The following is a 20,473-nucleotide window of genomic DNA, read 5'->3' as shown; positions in this document are numbered from 1 at the left end:
CCTAGACAAGAATTTTACAATAGAACCGCGCTATTATTGTATGTCGACTTGGTTCCGGAATTAATGGGGCGCGATGCTACCCTTATGGACTAACGAACTCCCCCTCCATAGCGAAATTTTGGAACAAATTGTAATAGGTCTGCACAAAGGAAGCGAGCCACGTTTTTGAGAGGGAGAGCGGCTTTGCACATTCCGCTTCGTTTCATCCCCATTTCCTCCTGGATCATCGAATCAGCGGAACAATTCGTAACTTCAGCAGCTAACAAAAATAATGAAAGATACGAAATAATTCTCTCTTCTCCTGCATGATAAATTTATTCGAGTGTGGCTCCTGCAAGTTTTATGTACACGTTGGAAGAATCATCGAGGAACCGTGACAAAAATAGAAAGTATAATTAGCGTCTAATATATTAGGTAGCTAAACAGGAAGGGTTTCGACAAATATTTATGTTATTCCATATCGCTCGTGTACACCACGTGGGTTCCTCGTGTATCTCGTAACGCGTCGTTACAGTGAGAAATAACTCTCGCTAGAATGTATTCGAGAAGAGCCGAGCAGAAGACTGATCACACGTGTCGATCTGACAAGGGGGCGAAAAAAACGTGGGAAATGACAGATCCGGAAAATTCAGCCTACCGCAACGATACTTTTCTCTTGAAAAATCTTCTCTTTCTTTCTATCAACATTACGTTTATTGTTATGATTGAACTGCGAATTTCCGGTCACGGAGGAAGGTCACGAAGGCATATCGTGACGCTATATTTAACCTAACAAACATGTGACATTGTCAGCTCTGTGCTTCGAGATAAAATGCGATGTGTAGCGGACAAATAAGCGCGGCGCGTTTCCGGAAAATATATAAGAACGAATACCACTTTCATAATTCGTGACACATTCTCTCGGTTCGAAGTTTCCCGCGATAAAAATAGAGATGGAGAAAGGGAATTTATTTACCGTAAATATATTTTCTAGCCCATCTGTGGAGAAGAGGTTCCACTGATATACAACATGAAATCTGTGTGTGCGTATCTCTCTGTTATTTATTTACTTTCATACTTGACATTTTTTCTCTCTTTATCTTTGGCGCACCTTATTTTTCATTTTAACAATCTCACGCGCTATTATCGAGCAGAACGCTTAATAACATCCTCGAGAGGAACTACGTCGCAAGATTGTCTTGCGTAAGAGTAATGATAATTAAACATACATCTCTTCTTATTTTAAAACTTTTTTACCGTGCAGTATCTTTGGATATATTCGATAAATCGCCGTCTGTGCAAATAATATTATTCTCAAACATAATTAAAACATTATACATATAAAGTTATTCTTCGAAAACACAACAAAGCATGTTGTTGCTGATTCACTCACGGACTGACTGATAACATCAAAATTCCGTCGTTCGAAACGATATTACAGTGTTGCCAGCAAAACATTCACAACTATATTAAAATTTTGTAATCCAACCTTTATGCAATATATCACTTAATAACAATGAAATAAATAGTAGGAATTAAAATGTCGGAAAAATAGAAATAAAAGTAAGTAAATAAAAAAATAAATACAAAGAATATAAAAGTAATATTTTATAATACAGATTAAGAACGCGACAAAATGATATGATTTTTATAGCCTTTTTTTCTTCAAATTATTAGTTTTCCTGCGCGCATTGCGAAATAGCGTTGCTCGAGGCCGCGAAAATGGAAATGCGCACGCGAGGAGGCGTGTTGAATATGCAGTTAAAGTTGTTGCCAGCGCATCATTTGCAAGTATACTCAAAGAGTATGTTTGCGATCCTTCCGATGCGGCAATCGCGATTTCGCGGCAGACAAAAGACAGAAAAAAAAAATCGCGAAAGGAGTTTGCGAAATTAAGTATACGACGATGATAACGTCCCCTTCTTTCTTTCTTTCTCTCTCTCTCTCTTTATATTATCCGTTTCGTTTCGAGTGGACAAAGGACGCGCGGAGGGAAGTATGTATAATAATGAGCGCCGAGATTTCTTTCGGTCGTATCGCTCAATTGATTAATAAGCGCATTCAGAGGTCGATGCCATCTATTAAAGCGTTAACGAGGACATAACGATCGCCGTCGGACTGTGATGTGTGAGAGAATTCCGTGGCGGCGATAACGCGAATGATAAGCGATGTGCCGAGGAGAGAACAGTCGGGACGGGCTATTATGGTATCATAATGAAACTATGACGAGAAGCAACCGGAAAATTGGATATCTCGCGGCGATTTCAAGGCTACGCAGGTGCATAAATAGACATTGATGACTCGCTTGTTCATGCACCGCGTCTCCGATCAAAGTTCTTTCTTCAGCTTCTTCGAATTCATGCTTCTTCGAATTTCTTTTTTTTTTTTTTTTTGCTCGTTAAGCTTGTGTAAGTTCATTTGTATTGTACAAATTAATTGCCCAATAATTTTTTTATAATTTAGATACATACGTAAAACTATGAAGCACTGAATTTTTTATAAACTGACAGTTAATAATACAGTACATAATTTTAATATCATCTTAATCAAATTTACAAGAATATGTGTGAATAAAGATACTCTATCCCTGAGGATAAACTTAAGATCGATGTTGTCCCCGCAAACTGACTCAACACTTTTGTCAAGTCGCTGTCACATCCGCTGACTCATCCGGTGATCCAAATGACACACGCACTCTCTCCACGATAAACAAAAAATTCTTTTTCCACGACATCGCACGAGAGTACGCTTGTCCCCTAATTCCCACGAGCACAAGATCTACGTATGTATGCGTACGTCGTTGTGTAACCGTATGTCCAATCAATCAGCCATTATTTCCCTGTGCCTGACACGTCCAATTCGACAGTTTGGCCTGATAGGGGCTACCATACATTAAGATACAAAAATAGTTAATGAAGAGAAAAAAGAGAGCAGATATATCCTACTAAAAATAACATAATGACTCGAAGAATTTACATCAATCGCGGAAAGCATGTCATAAAGAACAGACGAACCTCTGTCTATTGAAACGACACTTTTGACATTGTGATTAGTTAGGAATATAGACATACTACTACTGCGCGGGTTGTATTCTTACGCTTCGTTTTTGTTCCTCGTCTCTTATTCTTCTATCTCATTGTATTGACCCTATTTCGTTCCCGGAAAAAAAGACATCTGCTCTTTCTCTCGCCTAGCCGTTGTCAAAATTGAGAATAATGTAGCGCGTGGAAGAATAGATGTCGAGAGCCGCTACCACCACCACCACTATTATCATCATCGCCAACCACCGTGAGTCCGTATGTGAGTGTGTGCCTCGCATGCGTCAACAGATACGTGCGCGCACGTGTCGTACTCTGTTACTGAAAGCCGGCGGCCGTCATAAGGGCAAACGAGGAAAGTTAGTGGGTCTGAAAAATACGCGTGCATACATATACCCGAAACCGCTGTATAGGTCTATTTTCGACCCGGTTACGGCGCGTGCAACCTTTCCTCCCTCCCTAAGCCCGTGTAAACACGCGACCAGAACGCGACCAGGAGAGCGAAAGTTCCAGGAAACGTATCGTAAAAAGCGCTCGTAAACGACAAAATAGGAAGATTCGCTGCAACCGCGAAAAAGAATGAGTTAGTAGGTTAGCGCGATAAAATAGCAATGCTTAAAAACGATACTGATAAACTTCATCCCCGACAATTTTCGACAGACGAAGAGCAATAAAAAAAAAATAAAAAAATAAAAAAAAAAAAACATCCGGCAAAATTTTAAGCATTCTCGTCTTACGTTTACGTTACATCGAACGGAGGATATTCGACGAATAAACGATCTCGAATAGAATGATTACATTTACCATTAAAAAGGCATATACACATTTCTCTGTGCCTCTAACGCGAAGATCGCGTTCGAGATCTTAACCGGGAAATCGCGTCGAGCGTTGAATGCGCGATGGAGGATAAGCCGCCTCTCTTCCTCGGAGAGCCTGTGCACCGAGAGAAAGGCAGATGTGGGCAAGTTAACGACCCGTTATCGCGTGGACAGCGCTGAGCCGCCGCTATTGCTGAAACTAGTTGCTGCCGATTGCGAGAAGCGAAGGGGAAAGCGTGGGGAGCGGGGGGGTATTCGCGGCTGAGGGGGCCCGCGTGGAGGAGAGGGCCTCCGGGGGCGCGTTGCAACGAGGAGCGGCAATGCATTCGCGCGAGAGGAACGTTTGACGGAGCCGCGATCGAGCGAACCGGTCAACGTATGCACGCGGCGCAGGTGCAGGTGCGTCGATGCAGGTCGCGCGCAAATGCCGCGCGCTAATCCCTCCCCCTCCCCTTCCCCCCTCATCAAGAGAAGACGCGCATAGCCATTCTCATCGCGCATAAATCTCCGCGAAGTTTGCATTAAACCTGGATTACTAGCACGGGTGAAAATCTTCCCAGGAGTAAATTCAAACATAACAGTGCCTGGCAGACTTTCGCTCTTCTAAATATGCTATTAAAATTTTTTCAAAGTTTCTTTCAAATTTTTTTTTAGAATAAAATATCCTATTTAAGAAATTATTAAAAATTTTTTTTTTATGAGGATACAAGTAAATAGTTATATTTAAATAACCGTCATTATTCTTTTCTCTCTTTCTCTCTCGACGATAATTATTTTATATTAATCATTTAAAATGAAAATTCTTAAAGTATTTATTCTTAATTCTTGATCCTCTGCATCATTAATCATCATTAAACTAACAATTAATTACAATATGAATTTAAGGAATTCTATTAATCTAAAGAATTACTGAAGGTATATATGTATATGAACTTCTAAACAAAGACTTTAATATATTTTAAAATAATTAAAATATTAATGTGATTTTTCTCAGAATATTTTGTAAGATTAAAAATATCTCTAAATGAAAAGTCATTCATGTTCGTATTAAAAAGTTCTAAAAAATTGTTAGTATTCTAAGATTAATGACTTTTATTCCAAGATAATTATATATGGAAATATAGAAAATGTAAGACTATCAAACGTGTGATTTCATACGACGCAAAAATAAAATAGTGTCAACATTGAATAATCAAAGTATAATAATATTTTGTCACAAGCACGATTTTTTTTAAAAAATCGAGAAAAATATGGTACTGAAAATTTGTAAAAAATATTTTTAACACAGTTATCTTTATAACCGTGATCAGGCATATTTTATATTTATATTCTCTTGTTGGAACCGACTTTTTCTAGAATGACACAACAATCGTGGAAGTCTCGACTACATTGAGTGCGCATCAAGGTCAGGTCAGGTCAGGTCAGGTCAGGTAGAGATTTGCTATGCAAAATCGACACAAAGACGAAAGAAAAAAAAGAAGAGGACAAACGCATCGCGTCGAAAACACCAAGATTTATAAGAATGTATTATTACTTTTTTGTTTCTCTCTTTCTCCTTCTTTCTTTCTCATTGTTTTAATTCTATTAATCACAAAGAACAGATCAATGAACGAAAAGTTTATCGGGTTCATGAAAATAATTTCACACAATAAATAAACAATTAAATTTAAATAACCATTTTGTTATCTCTTTCTCTCTCTCTCTCTCTCTTTCGACGACAATTATTTTATCTCAATTATTCAAAATGAAAATTCTTAAAGTATTTATTCTTAATTCTTGATTCTCTGCATCATAAAATGTCATTAAACTAACAATTAATTGAAATATTAATTTAAGGAATTTTATTAATCTAACATAAGAAATTAATAAGTAGTAAGAATATTGATATGTGTAACACACCACGTTTATTACACTGCGATAAGATATTAAAATATATAAAATTAGATTTCCCGCATTAGGCAATGTCAAAAAATTTGTCCTTTGTTTCAGGGGAAAGGAAGGGAGAAATATGAAGATTACTTGAGCCATTCTGTGTTCCCCGCCCAACAATTCGAAATGTCGGTAACACGATAAAAAATACTGACACAGGTATGCGCGAGTGCGCGATTTCAGGCGCGGAAAAGGTCGGCTGAAAATCGCGCGTACCGTATGTAAGGTTCGATCGTTCGGGGGTTAAGTGAGACCACCATCGAGCAGATGGTGGGGCACGGAATCAAGATGGCGTAACAACCGGTCGGTCCGTTCTAAAGGATCGTTCGTCGGTTCGTTCGTTCACGCACAAAGGCCTGCGTGAATTCCGCAAAGATTTTGCCGGTTCGACTCGACTCTACTCGACTCGATCTCCGAAGCAAATCGAGAAGCGCGAAGGCTCGTCTTCAGGAAGGACGCGCCTGCCGAGGACAAGCGGGAACGCCGTGTCCTCGAGGTTCCTCTCGCTCGATGCGGCTGGCGCCGTGTCTGCTATATCGATTGCCGTTCCGGCAGCCCATTTTCAAAATGGCGCGGGGGGGTAAATCCGGTCGAAATCCCGACAGCTCCAGCCGCATCCCGGCTGGATGAAACATCCCGCTTCGCGCTGTTTCGTCGCACGAGAACCGCACCGATTATTCTTCTTCCTGACGAGACGCTCAGAACAACGATGGACTTGTATATCCCGAATGAACGTAAAGGCTTTTATAGACGCGCAACAGTTATTCACTCTAGGAAAAACCCGGCTCCTTTCGTCGATAAACAACAAAACAAAAGAAACACGACCTTGACGATCATAAGACACTCGTCACTTTTTCGAGTACTCACCTCTCGCGGATCTTAAGCTCCGTGCGAGGAAAATTTTCCTTACGAGGATATGTTGATTACGTCTGATGACGCGCACACTTCGCGATGCACCTTATAATCCCCTTCGAATTTCGTCGGACACACGTCCGGGCAGCACGAAGTGACGATCTCTCTCTCTTTCTTCCTCTCACAAATTACGCAGTAGCGTTGTATAAATAATACAAAGGATGAAACGCGGCGCGCGTGTTTACCACAAAGTTAACACCGTAAATGCGTACGTAGGAAGAGAGATCTCTCTCTCTCTCTCTCTCTTTCTCTCTCCTTCTCTCGTGCGGTGAACAAGCAAGGGAAACTTTTCAACGGGAGCGCGTTCGCAACCCATCCACTTAGCTCGGCAACGCGCGACCGACTGGCGCGAGCGCGAGAACGGAGGGGAAGCGTCCGTCCGTCCGTCTGTCGGTCTGTTTGTCTGTCCGTTCGTTCGTTCGTCCGTCTTTCTGCCACCAGTGCGTTGCTCGCTCGTACTGTTCCCCCCTCTCCCTCGCTCAACTGCTTCTCTCCGTCCTTTTAGGATATCATTCTTTCTCTCTCGCTCACTCGTCCCTGCGCCTTTCTATCCCTCCGTCCCTGTCTCTCGTCGTCTCACTCTCACTCTCTCTCTCTCTCTCTTCTTTACACTCGTTCTCTCTTTCCTTTTTTTTCTCTCCCACTTTGTGCCACTCCTGGCACTCTTTTTCTTTCTACTCTCCTTCTCCTTCTCCTTCTCTCTCTCTCTCTCTCCTTCTCTCGGTACGCACACCCCGCGCTGACCTCTCTGTCTGCCGTATCCAGTGTGCCGCGACTCGTAAATCGCAGGTACGTCAATATCCCAATCGAGAATCGTGGAAGGACTCACCCCGCAGAACAGCGGTGACCGTATCTCTCTTTTTTTTTTCTATTTTTTTTTTTTCTTTAGTCCCTTGTCTTTGGCGAAGGATGTACGACTGACGACGACGTGCACACGCGGAGCGGAATCACGAGATGGCCCGGGCTCTACGGGCCGGGTTAATGATCGATCGGCTCCTCTCTCGGCGGCGCGGCGTGTAGTAGTAGCGGCAACAAGAGATAGATAGATAGAGAGAGAGAGAGAGAGAGAGAGAAAGAGATCACCGTCGCGCGAGAGATGTTCCTTTGTTCTCAATTTGCGTTCTGCGTCCTACACGCAAAGCGATGCAGCACGTCTTTCCTTTGTCTACCGAGCGCGACCCGAATCTCGCGAAAGCCCAATGCTCATTTGTAATAAGTACGACGCCGCAGCTCTAAGCTCTCTCTCTCTCTCTCTCTTTGCGAGAGATATTTCGACACGCGAGAGATTTTAATGCGCCCTCCTTTTTCTCTCCCTCGCGCGCCCCTGCGGTCCCGTACACGATCTGTACCGCTCGATTGTCAGAGAAAGAATGAACATAGAGAGAATGGCAACGGGGTAGGGGAGGGAAGGAGAGCGCGGCAGGGATGTAGCAGGCTAGTCCTGGCACCCTGGGATCGCGTCGTTACAACAGTTATACCGCCGACTCCAGCTCCAGGAACGAGAAGAGACGACCGACCTCACATAGGGCGGGGCCCAGTGTCACGGGAGATTATTTATCTAAGGATACCGATTTTGATTCCGGCGAGAAAATTAGCGGCCTTCAGGATCGGGATTTTCTCGTCCGTTTGGTTTTGCAAATTATTACGCAAAGTGATACGATTAATTATGATATAGAATGTTTGAAAAAAAAAAAAAAAAATAAAATGTATGAAAGCTTATTGCTATATAATATATTCAAAAGTAAATTTATATAAACTTATACTTTTTTTCTTTCCACTTTAATATTTAAAATTATTTGACAGAAGAGAAAACCCGTTTTTATAAGATACATCTTATAAAATATAATCAATAATATTTTCTCGTCCGTTAGGTTTTGCAAATTATTACGCAAAGTGATACGATTAATTATGATATAGAATGTTTGAAAAAGAAAATAAAATAAAATGTATGAAAGCTTATTGCTATATAATATATTCAAAAGTAAATTTATATAAACTTATACTTTTCTTCTTTCCACTTTAATATTTAAAATTATTTGACAGAAGAGAAAATCCGTTTTTATAAGATACATTTTTTATAAAATATAATCAATAATATTTAATGTAATGTGAGATTTAGATGAGAACTCATTATTCACTCATATCAATCCAATTCTCGGAACTATCGTACTAAAATAGAATCTTTTGTGTGTGATGGATATTTTATGTCTTACACGGGCAAAGAAGATTAAGTCGCGTTCCTGTAAATCGAACAAGTTCCCTTCTGCTTCGGATTGTTTGACTCCCACCCAAACTGGTTCCCGGCTAAATTTCAGTTAAGGACCGTAGATAACGATCCCCTTAAGCTCACGTTATCCTCGGTAACAGCGCAAATAGCTGGCAATCTCCCCATATAACGACTTTTTTTATCGTCCCGCATAATTCTCGCAATCGCTCGATAGGATCACGTCTTAGGCTACTGCGAAATTTTCCTGGAAAACTTTCGCTTCTAAAGAGTGCCGCGCCTTATTACTCAAACATGCGATATATAATATATGTCACTCTGACAAGTAACATTCAAATTGTTATCGTATAATTTTTCTTATATTTGTATGCAACTATATCGATGAATTTCACTCGTATCACATTTCTCGACGTGGCTCCTAGGAATTCTACGAATTAATTAATCAGTAAAGCCGATCGTGATATAATAATGAGATTTTTATTTCTACTGATATGATGGTTCACCGAAACGTATTGAGGACGATTAAAATGACGATCATCGCTTTCTCGGATAATCTCTATCGATTACACATGGTATTACCTGGAAATCAGCGATTCTTTTACCTGGAAATCGTTTGGGCAACTACGGTGATCGTTCGAGCGAAACAAACACGCGTTCTATATCTCCTCATAGATAGTTGGACTATATTACGAATCGCCTTTCGCTTTTGATAGTCACCAGGAAGGCAGGAAGCTGATGACTAAAAAAACAGAGGACGACAATGAAGAATGTTTGTGTGACGAAATTAGATAACAGTACATTTCGACACAAACACAATTTCGAGTCTTGATTGATCGTAATCGACAAAGAATTTCCGCATGAAAAGCGAGAAGAATCGATACAGAAGAAAAAACGAAATCCAAAGTCGTCTAGCGATTATCTCTATCTGCAATAAGGAAAGATAAATCGGAAAAATTATACAGAAAATATCTTGTAGCATTGTATACTGAAGCGTAAAGCAACAGATAGTATTTGCAAGAGTATCATAAATCAAAGGTTGTCAATATATATATACAATCGTAATCAAGCGTAAATATTTTCGAAAATGTGTTCGGTATTTTTTTATTGATAATATTATTCGTTTTTTTTTTATTGAAAATATTATTCGAGAGAAGTCGGAATTTTGTGCAGATATTATGAGAATAAAGCTATTTATAGATTCGCGTTGTAATTTTTATTAATACCCGACTGAATTATAATCTATCATCTCAGTTGCTGAAGCGTAAAGCAACAGATAGTATTTTCCATGCAAGGATATATCATAAATCAAAGATATTGTTAAATATAGTCGAATCGAGAGTAAATATTTTCGAAAATGTATTCGGAATTTTTTTATCGATAATATTATTCGTGAGAGAAGTCGGAATTTTTTGTGCAGTGTTATGAGAATAAAGCTGCCAGGTCCGCGTTGTAATTTTTATTACTACTCGATTGAATTAATCTATCATCTCAGTTTCTCAGGCGTTTCTCGCTATGTGTTATACGTTACATTACGATACACGCTGCTGCTGCTTCTCGCTGCCACGCCCATGAAACGGTCGTTTCGGTTCTCTCGCGAAAGAGTGAGATATCTACGCAGCTATACTTGATGCAAAACTGGAAATACTTGTGGAAATAATACTGTTCGTTCGACCGGCCGCGAAACGGAGAAGTGAGAACTGCACGCGCGATTTCGTCTTCGATCCCCATTTATCTTCGACACGATGACGCGGCATTAAAGAAACCCACGGCCTCCTTTTCTCCTCCTCACGATACAACCTTTCGCTACGAATCCGTTCTGTCCGATCTGTCACGATCTCGTGCGCTAATGGTCGGCTATGCTAATCTGCGCCCTACGCGCAGCAACAGCTGTCTTGCTCTCTGTCTTTCCCACTCGTCTAAGTAATTAGACGGAAGATATAATTTCTGATTCGCGCACGACGGCTTACTAATTAAATGCAATTATCTGTTGGCAAACAAGTTTAAATCCCGCGTGATTTGCTGTTCGTAAAGCGAAACATTTATTAATTCCTCGCCGATCTCACATTATGACAGATTCTTGAATTCAGACGTCATGAAAAATTAATTTGATTAAAATTCGATAAATGTCAAACAACGATTTTCTAATAATTTAATAAAAAATAATTTAACATTATTAAAAAAATGTAATCGATTTTTTATTTTATATTATTAAACTATATTTAAATTATTTAGAGTTTAATTATTTAAAGACCGCTGAAAAGATATATATTTTTTAAAATTAAATAAAACATAAAGATTCATTATTCATAATTTGTTTTACTGTTATTTTTAATCGCTTGTCATTTAATAATATTACGATTATATATATATATATAATTATATAAATATAATTGCGATAATATATAAATATTAGAAATAAATATAATATATATAAAAGCAATTAAAAATATATATAATTGCGATTATTAAGTTACAAGCGATTAAAAATAAAGCAAATTAAATAATGAATCTTTATGTCTTATTTAATTTCAAATGCATTTTAATGGAATCCTAATTCTTTGAGCTATATCACCATGATGCTTAACACTGCAGATTATGATATAATAAATAATATCTTTAATCTTTCTCTCAGTTTTAAATCAGAAATCTACTTCTAACAATTCATAAACTAATTACAAATCATTATATAGTTAATATCACTATATCCTGTGTTATAGACTAATCATCACTAGAACATCCACGCGATTTGTTGTGCACCTGTCACACGAATCAAGGATATCAATATTTATCAATAGCTTTGTCATGGCTATGAGAAACTGCTTACGCATCGTTTAAATGCAAGACATCGTATGGTAATCCGTGTGGAATGTGTAAGCTCTGTTCGTCGTCTTGAATCACGGTAATCAATCCTACGACGCACTTGGCAGCCAGAATCGCTTCTGTGGTTCGCGTGCCACCGGAAATCGGCTATCAGGATCCAGCGCAGGAAGGTGGAAGATCAGTTTCTCGGTATCTATCAAACCTATATATATACATATATAGCTAAGCGCGTGTAGCACGTCAAGTAAGGTGCACCAGCGCATTCCATGCCGAGGACATTCTCTTGTGCGCAAATAAAACAATGCCCCGATAAGATCTTTTCACGAAGAAAAATCTACTCGTAACACTTGTGCAGGATCCCGATCTCTCAAGATTATTGTCGAGAAAAAAATGTCGAAAAAATAAACTTCGAGGATATTTATGTTCGATTATACGAATGTCTGAATAATCCAATAAAAAAATTAACATACGTTACAAGATTAAATAAATAATGTTTTTAGAGATATATTTAAAGTCACAACGAAATTTGAAAAAGTTGCATTAACACATTTTATTCTATATTTTACTTGAAATTCTATCGCGAATAAAACATCTTTTTGATTTAATGATGAAAGATTCCATTGTAAACAAAGCCGTAGCTCTACATTTAGATCCAAGAGTTTTTACGCAATTAAATTTCTGTACAAACGGTCAAACAATTTCTTTTTGTCATTCACTTGGCGAAGAAACGAAATTACCCGAACAGCAGGGTTATTCTAACACGAGACTTTAAGAAAGTTCGAATCAACTTCGAACTTTGGTGAAACTTTAGTTCCGAATTTTAGTAAAACGTTCTCTCCCAAGAATCACGAATAGGCGCGTCTCTGTTCTCTGTAGATTAAAGATTCGAGAGAGCCATGTCGAATCGTAAAATTGAATCGGCACTCTTTCTTTAGTGGAAGGAAAGAGATCGTGAATCCGCGTACAGCGTGATACGGATTATTCACTTGGGACGACGATGATGGGCGACGACAATGACACACGATGACGACGTCGTAACGCGAATTACTCATAACGTCGTTATTGTTTCCGATATTGGCAAGAGTTTATTGCAACAACAAACGCGAGTTCGTTAATATAATCCGAAAGATAAATGGCCACGTTAACGAGTATCCGATTTGCATGCAGTATCTTAAAGGTCGCACGTTTTATTCAAATAAGTATCACAGATATCAAATGTCAACTGAGGATAATACTCGACTGTTTCAATTAAACTTCAGCAATAAACTTTTTTTTAGCTCTTTATGAGAGAAATTAAATTTTTTAAGTTTGATTCTTGCGAGGAGGATTGTTAATTTCTGCCTTAATCGAATTTTAAGGAAGAACTCATTCCAAGAGCTCGCTATAGAATTTATAAGTGAGAGAAAGTAAACGATTTGTCGTGCGCTTTCAAGCGCGTACATTAAACGCGCTGATGATACGAGCAGCTCCCCGCGAATTAATGGAAATCGATTTTATAGGCGCCCGCGAGTCTTATAGATTCAATTTATCAGTTATAAAGCAATTGCTCTCTCACTCTCTCTCTCTCTCCATCTGACATGTTTGGCGCGGTTCTGCGTCCTATAATCGAAATCTATCTCCTAGATAGATTTCCAATTATCGAACGGTGTTACAGAAGCGCGCAGTAAAAGTAATTCGATTAAATCGCCGTGGCGTCCGAGAGGCGCGTACTGTTTCGACAATGAATCGCTGCCATTTCCACGTAATTTCCAGAGTTGACTTCCTCACCATCGGAGGAGGAAGTTGACGGAGAAATCGGATGAAAAAACAAAATCATATCGATTACACAAAATAAGACAAAATGTAAAAAGTACGTGAGCCAGCGACTCGCGTTCATTTTAAATTAAAAGTCAAATAAATGTCAAATAAAAATTTACTATATATAATAAAAATAAAAAAAAAAATAACAGATCATAAGGTATTTTAATTTTTAATACGTTTACATTTTTCATGCTCGTTCTCGCATTGCCCATCACCGACTTCTATGCATATAATCACCTTCAATTAAACGAAATCGCGCGTGCTCAAATGACGAAACAGTCAGCGGAGAACGAAGGCTGTCACGACTCGCCGGCGATAATAATTGACATTATTCCGCGATTGGAAAAGGTCCCGCGTAGCTCGGAGCGTTAACTCAATTAGACGCGACAATGAGAGCGATCTCTGTGCTTCCACAGAAACCGTGGTCGTTATCAATAGACAATAGCCGCAACAACGCGGTAGCCAGTCGGCGCAATTTCTTTGTCCCTTGTGCTGACGGCGCTTTTCAGGGTTTCCCCATATGTGCGCATCGTCACTAGTTGATTACGTAGGAACGAGGCGCTCGCCTCTTTTATCGCGCTGCTCTCTTTTATGCCATCCGCGGTTCCGCGTATATGTGCCGCAAAGAGCATAATATACCGCAGCATTTCCGCTCGGAATGTCGCTCGATGTCGCGCCAGGGAGCGGTTTTTGCGCGAAAACGAAACGTGCAACTACTCTCTCGCGACGGCGCCCGATTTGTGTATATCGCGCAGAGATATCGCCGCACAAAGCGAGTTTCGCCTCTGGCAAGCTGGTTTCTGTCGCCGCGTTGAAAAACAAGTTTACGCGCCGTCGATAGTTGTTATTATGCATCGCGCATGGTAACATTGTAATAACGTCGCCGCGACTCGAAATTTCAAACTTGCAGCGCTCCAATTCTACGAATATGCAGCAACATTTTAATCACATTTAAAATACACATCTCGCAACGGTGAGAAAAATTGCCAGCGGGCCGATATGATTAATTACTTTGGGAGTTGAAAATAATTAAGAGATTAAATTAAAGTTTCTAAAAACTGCAATATATATATATATATATATATATATATATATATATATATATATATATATTTTTATCGATAGAGAATTGCATAGAGTATCATCGGTTCGGATGGTGGATTTAATAGGAATGCAGAATGATAGACTCGAGTATTCAACGATATTCAATTATGCGCCGAATGAGAGAATGTGCCATTTAAGTTCCACCGTCTTTGAATGTCCGTTAATGAAGACGGGTCTGAAGGAGACGTATCGGCAGGAAACCGATTCTCTCTCTCTCTCTCTTTCTGTCTTTAAGGAAAGGCTGCTCACCAACGGTATACCGACGGCAGCGAGCATATGGCAAACGCGCGGAGGCGATCTCCGCGATACCTACACGGAGATAAGACGGACGCGTGTTGGTGCGCAGCACGCGAGCGAGTGCGCTCGCACTCAGCTGATTTGCACGGATCGTGATTTAACCCAGCGGCGCAACCGAGTGAGAGCGTTACATTGCAATCACGAGATTAAAGGATTAAAGATTCAATGAGATTTTAACTGGAGATGCTAGACTCGCAGCTGGGGAGCCAAGTACTCCTTTGCTTTCGTACGATGTGCGCTAAGATGAAATTTTACAAGCGTGAAAATAATTAAAGAGTTGAAGCGATAATATACGATACGATACTTTTGTATAAATCAACAAAACGAATCAGATATATATATATATATATATATATATATATATATATATATATATATATATATTTGACGTTTTCAAAAACGTGTCGAGAAATGATTTCTCTCTCTCTCTCTCTCTCACACACGCTGATTTTATTGATTAAAAATAGTTTTGTGTATTTTCCTGATCTTTGTGCGAAATTGAAGAGGAAATTTAATGGAAAATAAATAAGAGGAATGCGCGCCTCGAGATAGCGAAGGTACGGAAGAAACATTAACCTTTGAATGTCTTTTTGATTCGCTGCATTATACGTCGTAAATTAATAAAGTGGTTAACGACGGAGAATAAAAAGGTACTTCGTGACTTCGAGATTGCCCTTTCTGAAAGGGATCAACGAAGAGATTGATGCACGCGAATACACGTCGGTGCAGAAGGAACTAATCACGAGGGTAATGCATCACGAAACGCGGTGAGTCAGAAAAGGTTCATAATATCTGTAAAATCGAGGGAACGAGAGCTGATAAGATAATATTATCATTCGTGCGCTGGTCAAATCTAAAGTGAAATAAGTAAAATATTCCTGTCAGTTAATCATCTAAAAGAGAGAAAATTATTTTTAAGATTTATTCCATTTTTTGTCATACGCATTATTTGCTAAATTTTTATAAAATTGTTTAATAAAAAATAAACTAATAATTGAAGGAAAAATTGATATCGGAAGAGTCAATTTTTCTTTCTACTTGAAATGAACGATTATCTACACGGTATACACGAATAGTAAAGACAATGTCAATCCTGCACGTTCTTCGACACGTTCAATGCCGGAAACGGAAGCTCCACCTTAGTCTATAGCTCAGGTCTGTCCATCGTTTATGTGAACGCGCTAGAAGAATGTCGTAGTGATTGTAGACGGATATTTAATCAACATCCATAGTGTACACGCGCGATCATCCCGTTACGATTAAAAGAAGAAATATACCAGTGATACCTCACGTACTTCGACTATCGAAATTGTTCGGTTCGATTCTCACAGTTGATGTTCATTTTAAACGTTATATTTACATCAGATCAATAATAAATTAGAGATTAATACACAAATCTAACCGTATATGTATAGATGTATACTGTAGCTAACTCTATTTCAAATTAGATTACCGCAAAATCCATACGTTCAGCTACTAATTGATCGACTAAATTAGGTATAAGAGCTCGTCGGCTAAATTTAATTTAAAGGAATTAGTAGTTTGAATTAAGCACAAGATGAAATAGCAGATTTCTAATTTGAACCTAAACTTGCGAAAAAAGCATTACATAATTAATAATAAATTCAATTCGAATAATTCATTTCTCTTTCCAGATTTAGTCTTAATTAATAAAGCGTAATATAAATGTTATATGCGGCAATAATATCAAACAATAATTTGATTACAGCACAATTACAGTTATTAAAAATTAGTGATAAATAATTAATAACTTAATTTATAACTCATCGATAACTTTAGTTTGCGATAGATTGATTCATTACGAACATGCAGGATGTGCCCTGCCAAGTAATGTCGTGAGTACGTGTAGTAGACGTCGTGGCCTTCTTATTCAAACGAATGAATGAACGCCCACGTGTCGCGCGTAAAGGCGGGAAGGTCGACGGCCAGATGTCGAGAAGGAATATCGCGGATCTCGCCGAACACGCGGTTCGACGAAAACGCGATCGAGTGCAAGGCCATGCGCGGCGCGCATTGATTCGCTGCCAAGAAGGTGACGTGCTCGCACGTCAGTTTCCGTCGCGCTATTAGACTCGGAAGAAGCTTCCGCGGCGAAAAGCTGCACGACACGCGGCAATTTGCCCGACACGCGTCGATTTGTCAATGTCAACGTAGGTGGCCCCGAACATGCTGTACCTACGTCTTCCCTTTTACCGTTCGCGCAATGGAATTGGCTCGCGCTGGCGTCCACCGTGTTGGTCCATGAATCACCCTATTGAGATTGGAAAAGCTTATTCCTTCCTTTTTTCGTTTCGCAGGATTTGTTGCTTATCGTTGCCAATCGATTCCGTGTTACTCGATTAAAATCACGTCGGTCCATTTGATTAAAATGATAATTGCTCGACGATAAAACATGTATTTGTAAGCTGTGAGCTTCAAATTATATTCTTTTCTTTTCTTGTCAGTTTCAATGTTAACCATGTATTTTTCATGACAGCAAAGGAGGCGTCGATCGTTTGTAAATTATAATAATCCAATGATGTGCCTCATTATGATTTCAGCACGTGTACGTAACATTACGCTGCTTTCGAACCGTAGCGCTTTACTTGTACATCCGATTAGCATGTGCGTGCATCTATGCGCCGTGTAACGAGCTGTTAAGAATTAAATGAACATTTTTCCGTAAACTGTACAACACACAGCTCGAAGAAAGAGAGAGAGAGAAAAAAAAAGAAAAACAGAGAGGAGTTATGCCGAGACAAATATTTACTCGTGTCACGGTAAATTGAGCGCTATACTATTCGTTCGAGTCACTTTTATCACATCATTTTATCGCGACATAACTCGATCACAAAGACCATGTCTAGCAAAACTTTTCATAGCGCATCTCCGCCACTTTCTGTCACAAGTTCCTATAACAGGCAAAGCACTATGTGCACGATCTGCATATCATTCGCAAGCTAATGTCAAGTCCCCTCTAATGTATGACATGTTAGACTACGTACTTTGCATACCGTCGTTTCCTACTTATGAATATCAGCATTTCAAGAATGTGCATTTAAATATTAAATATATATAATGTAGATAAAAAATAAAATTAATATATATATATATATAAATAAAATTCTTATTAATTTTATATTTTCTATCAGATACTGTTATTCAGTCTGACACCCTTTCACGCAGGAAAGTTCTGCTATATACGGGTAATAATTCTCACGAACAAATCTCCGAATCCCCTCGAGCACGCGGGAGAGAGAGCGACTTCAAAGCGTCCAATGACCGCTAATGTTGCATTATTCGACGCCGGTTCCGGCGACCTTATAAACGCACTGTCCACGAATCATACCGCACCGCCGACTGTGACCTGCCATTTTATTACGGTTAAACTTCCATTTCCGAATAAAACTTTATCAGGCTGCCTACCCCCACAAATCTTCTCGCATCCGTCGGAACTGTGGACGGCTGGCGCCCAAAATCGCTCATGTGTGCGTCACGTTCGCAACAAACAGAAATCTCACGCATACATACGCGTACTATCGACCACGTGTTCACGCCCTATGTCGCGTTAATGCCAATGTGCGTGCGTGCACTACCGAGATGTATGCGGATGCACTTCCCGTGAAACCTTTGTTTCCCTTCACCTTCCCGATCCTTCGTGATAGAGAACCGACCATCGATATCTCCCCTTCCTTGCACGTGCAAAATATCGGGTTTTTATTCTTGTTGTTCGACCTTCCGCATTTGTCCGCACAAAAAAAAAAAAAAAAAATGCATCAGATATCGCTGAAAAGTCAGAAAACTACAATATATTATGCGACAGAGAATTAAATAGAATTTTTACAAAATCGAAGTGCATTCAAACTTTAGACATATATTTATACAAGATACACTCGAAGGAAATTTTTGGCAGATTCGAAACGGTCGGAAATATATATTTGCGAAAGATAAAAATCTCATAAACAATTTCCACAGGTCTCGCGAAAATCCCAATATCTTTATTATGCACCCTGCACAGCACGCACGATGAATTATTCACTTTTCGTGATTCACAATGCGCGGTTCCTTGTACAACGGATAATTGTCTCCCGCATATAATTGAGTAAACAGCGTTTCGATCATGTAATTACAGAAACGCCAACCGAAAATCCGTACAGACGTATCATTCATAAATTCACGTCACGATGACGAGTATCACGAGCGCGACAACGATAATAACTTTTACATAAATGACGCAAGGCAAATGACAACCTCCTTTTCCGGAAGTCATGTCGACGAAGCGTGAACCTTCTTCCGTCTTTCGTGATTTCCAAAACTATACCTCTCATGAAATACACATAGAATAACAACAGAGTATAATTCATATTAAATATAATCAGAATGATCGCATCGATTTAAAATCATTTTATAAAAACAAGAAACAAACAAATATATATAACCATTAAAAATATGTGTTACTAAAATAAAAAAGAGAAACTTTATGTTTGATTCCGTCAGCAAAAATTCAAAAATAGAAATATATAACTAAAGTGAGAGCTTTATAAACTTAGATCCTTTTTATTCCTATAAAATCAATGAATGACAGATACGCGGCACAAAATCGCGGCGACCAACTATAAATATATATTTCACGTGGTTTGTATCAAAATTGACGGAGCGAAAGACGAGCGAAAAAACGCAGTCGTTTAGCATATTGGTATCTCGATAGGAATAATTCATCCCCGTCCATGACGTAAACGGCGGTGCCAATGAACGAGCGAAAAAGAAGCCGATTTGTCATGTGCAACAGATACTCGACGAATTTTTTACGCGCTATAATTCGACTTCTTTTGAGTCGCGTACGCCGAGCACGCGCATGCAACGGAACGCATACCGTACACGCGCACGCATAATTAAAACTCCTGTGTCCTCATTGTGGCCATATTTTCACTGATGACCTTATGACAGTTGATTATGACAGTTGAGCAATTTATTAATTCACAAATAAAAGAGAATTTTTTGTATACCTATAATTAATCCATATTACATATCGAATATATGAATGATTGAATATTGAAAAAAAAAAACTAATTTAATATATTTCGCAAGAAAATAAAATTCAAATGATTTCTCGGTTCTCTTATCATAATGATATCAAGGGACCAGGAGCTTTAACACGTGAAAATTCTTTTTCGCTCTTTTCATTTTTCTTCAAAATATTTTCCTAATATGTTGTGTGTTTATAATGAAAAATCGCTGCATATATTTCGCAGAATAAAAAAAAAATTATATAGTAAAATGCTAAAAGAAAAATATTAATTACACATTTTTCTCCCCTTTTTAGCACATTAGTTTATAAAAACAAACTCTTTATTCAGTTGAAAATCAAATTTTTCTTAGCTCGAATCTGATTAATTTATTAATAAGAAATAATGTATGTTGTATCATTTATCGAGATATAATTTATGATATAGCCTGGAAAAAATTATTTTTATGGATATATTTCAGTATTTTTCGGTATTGTGTACTGTATAATAGACTTATAAATATTCATCGTAACATTCATGCAGCGA

General features: G+C 38.8%; 1 protein-coding gene across 3 annotated transcripts in view; it reads right to left on the bottom strand.

Annotated features, from left to right (window-relative positions):
- LOC140666545 (uncharacterized) overlaps positions 1 to 20,473 on the bottom strand; it is a 92,092-nt gene that overhangs the window by 45,776 nt on the left and 25,843 nt on the right. The window contains exon 1 of one of the 3 annotated variants that reach the window (XM_072893831.1): positions 6,632 to 7,242. The exons of 1 other annotated variant lie outside the window; for it this stretch is intronic. The gene's annotated coding sequence lies outside the window, so the exon portion shown is untranslated. Of the gene's footprint in view, positions 1 to 6,631; positions 7,243 to 20,473 lie in introns of those variants that run through there. One more of the 3 variants, XM_072893829.1, reaches the window with a different exon arrangement.

Source organism: Anoplolepis gracilipes, chromosome 6, assembly GCF_047496725.1.
Source record: "Anoplolepis gracilipes chromosome 6, ASM4749672v1, whole genome shotgun sequence".
NCBI classification, from domain to species: domain Eukaryota; kingdom Metazoa; phylum Arthropoda; class Insecta; order Hymenoptera; family Formicidae; genus Anoplolepis; species Anoplolepis gracilipes.
The sequence above is the reverse complement of the archived record's forward strand: the minus strand, read 5'-3'. Positions and strand labels throughout refer to the sequence as shown.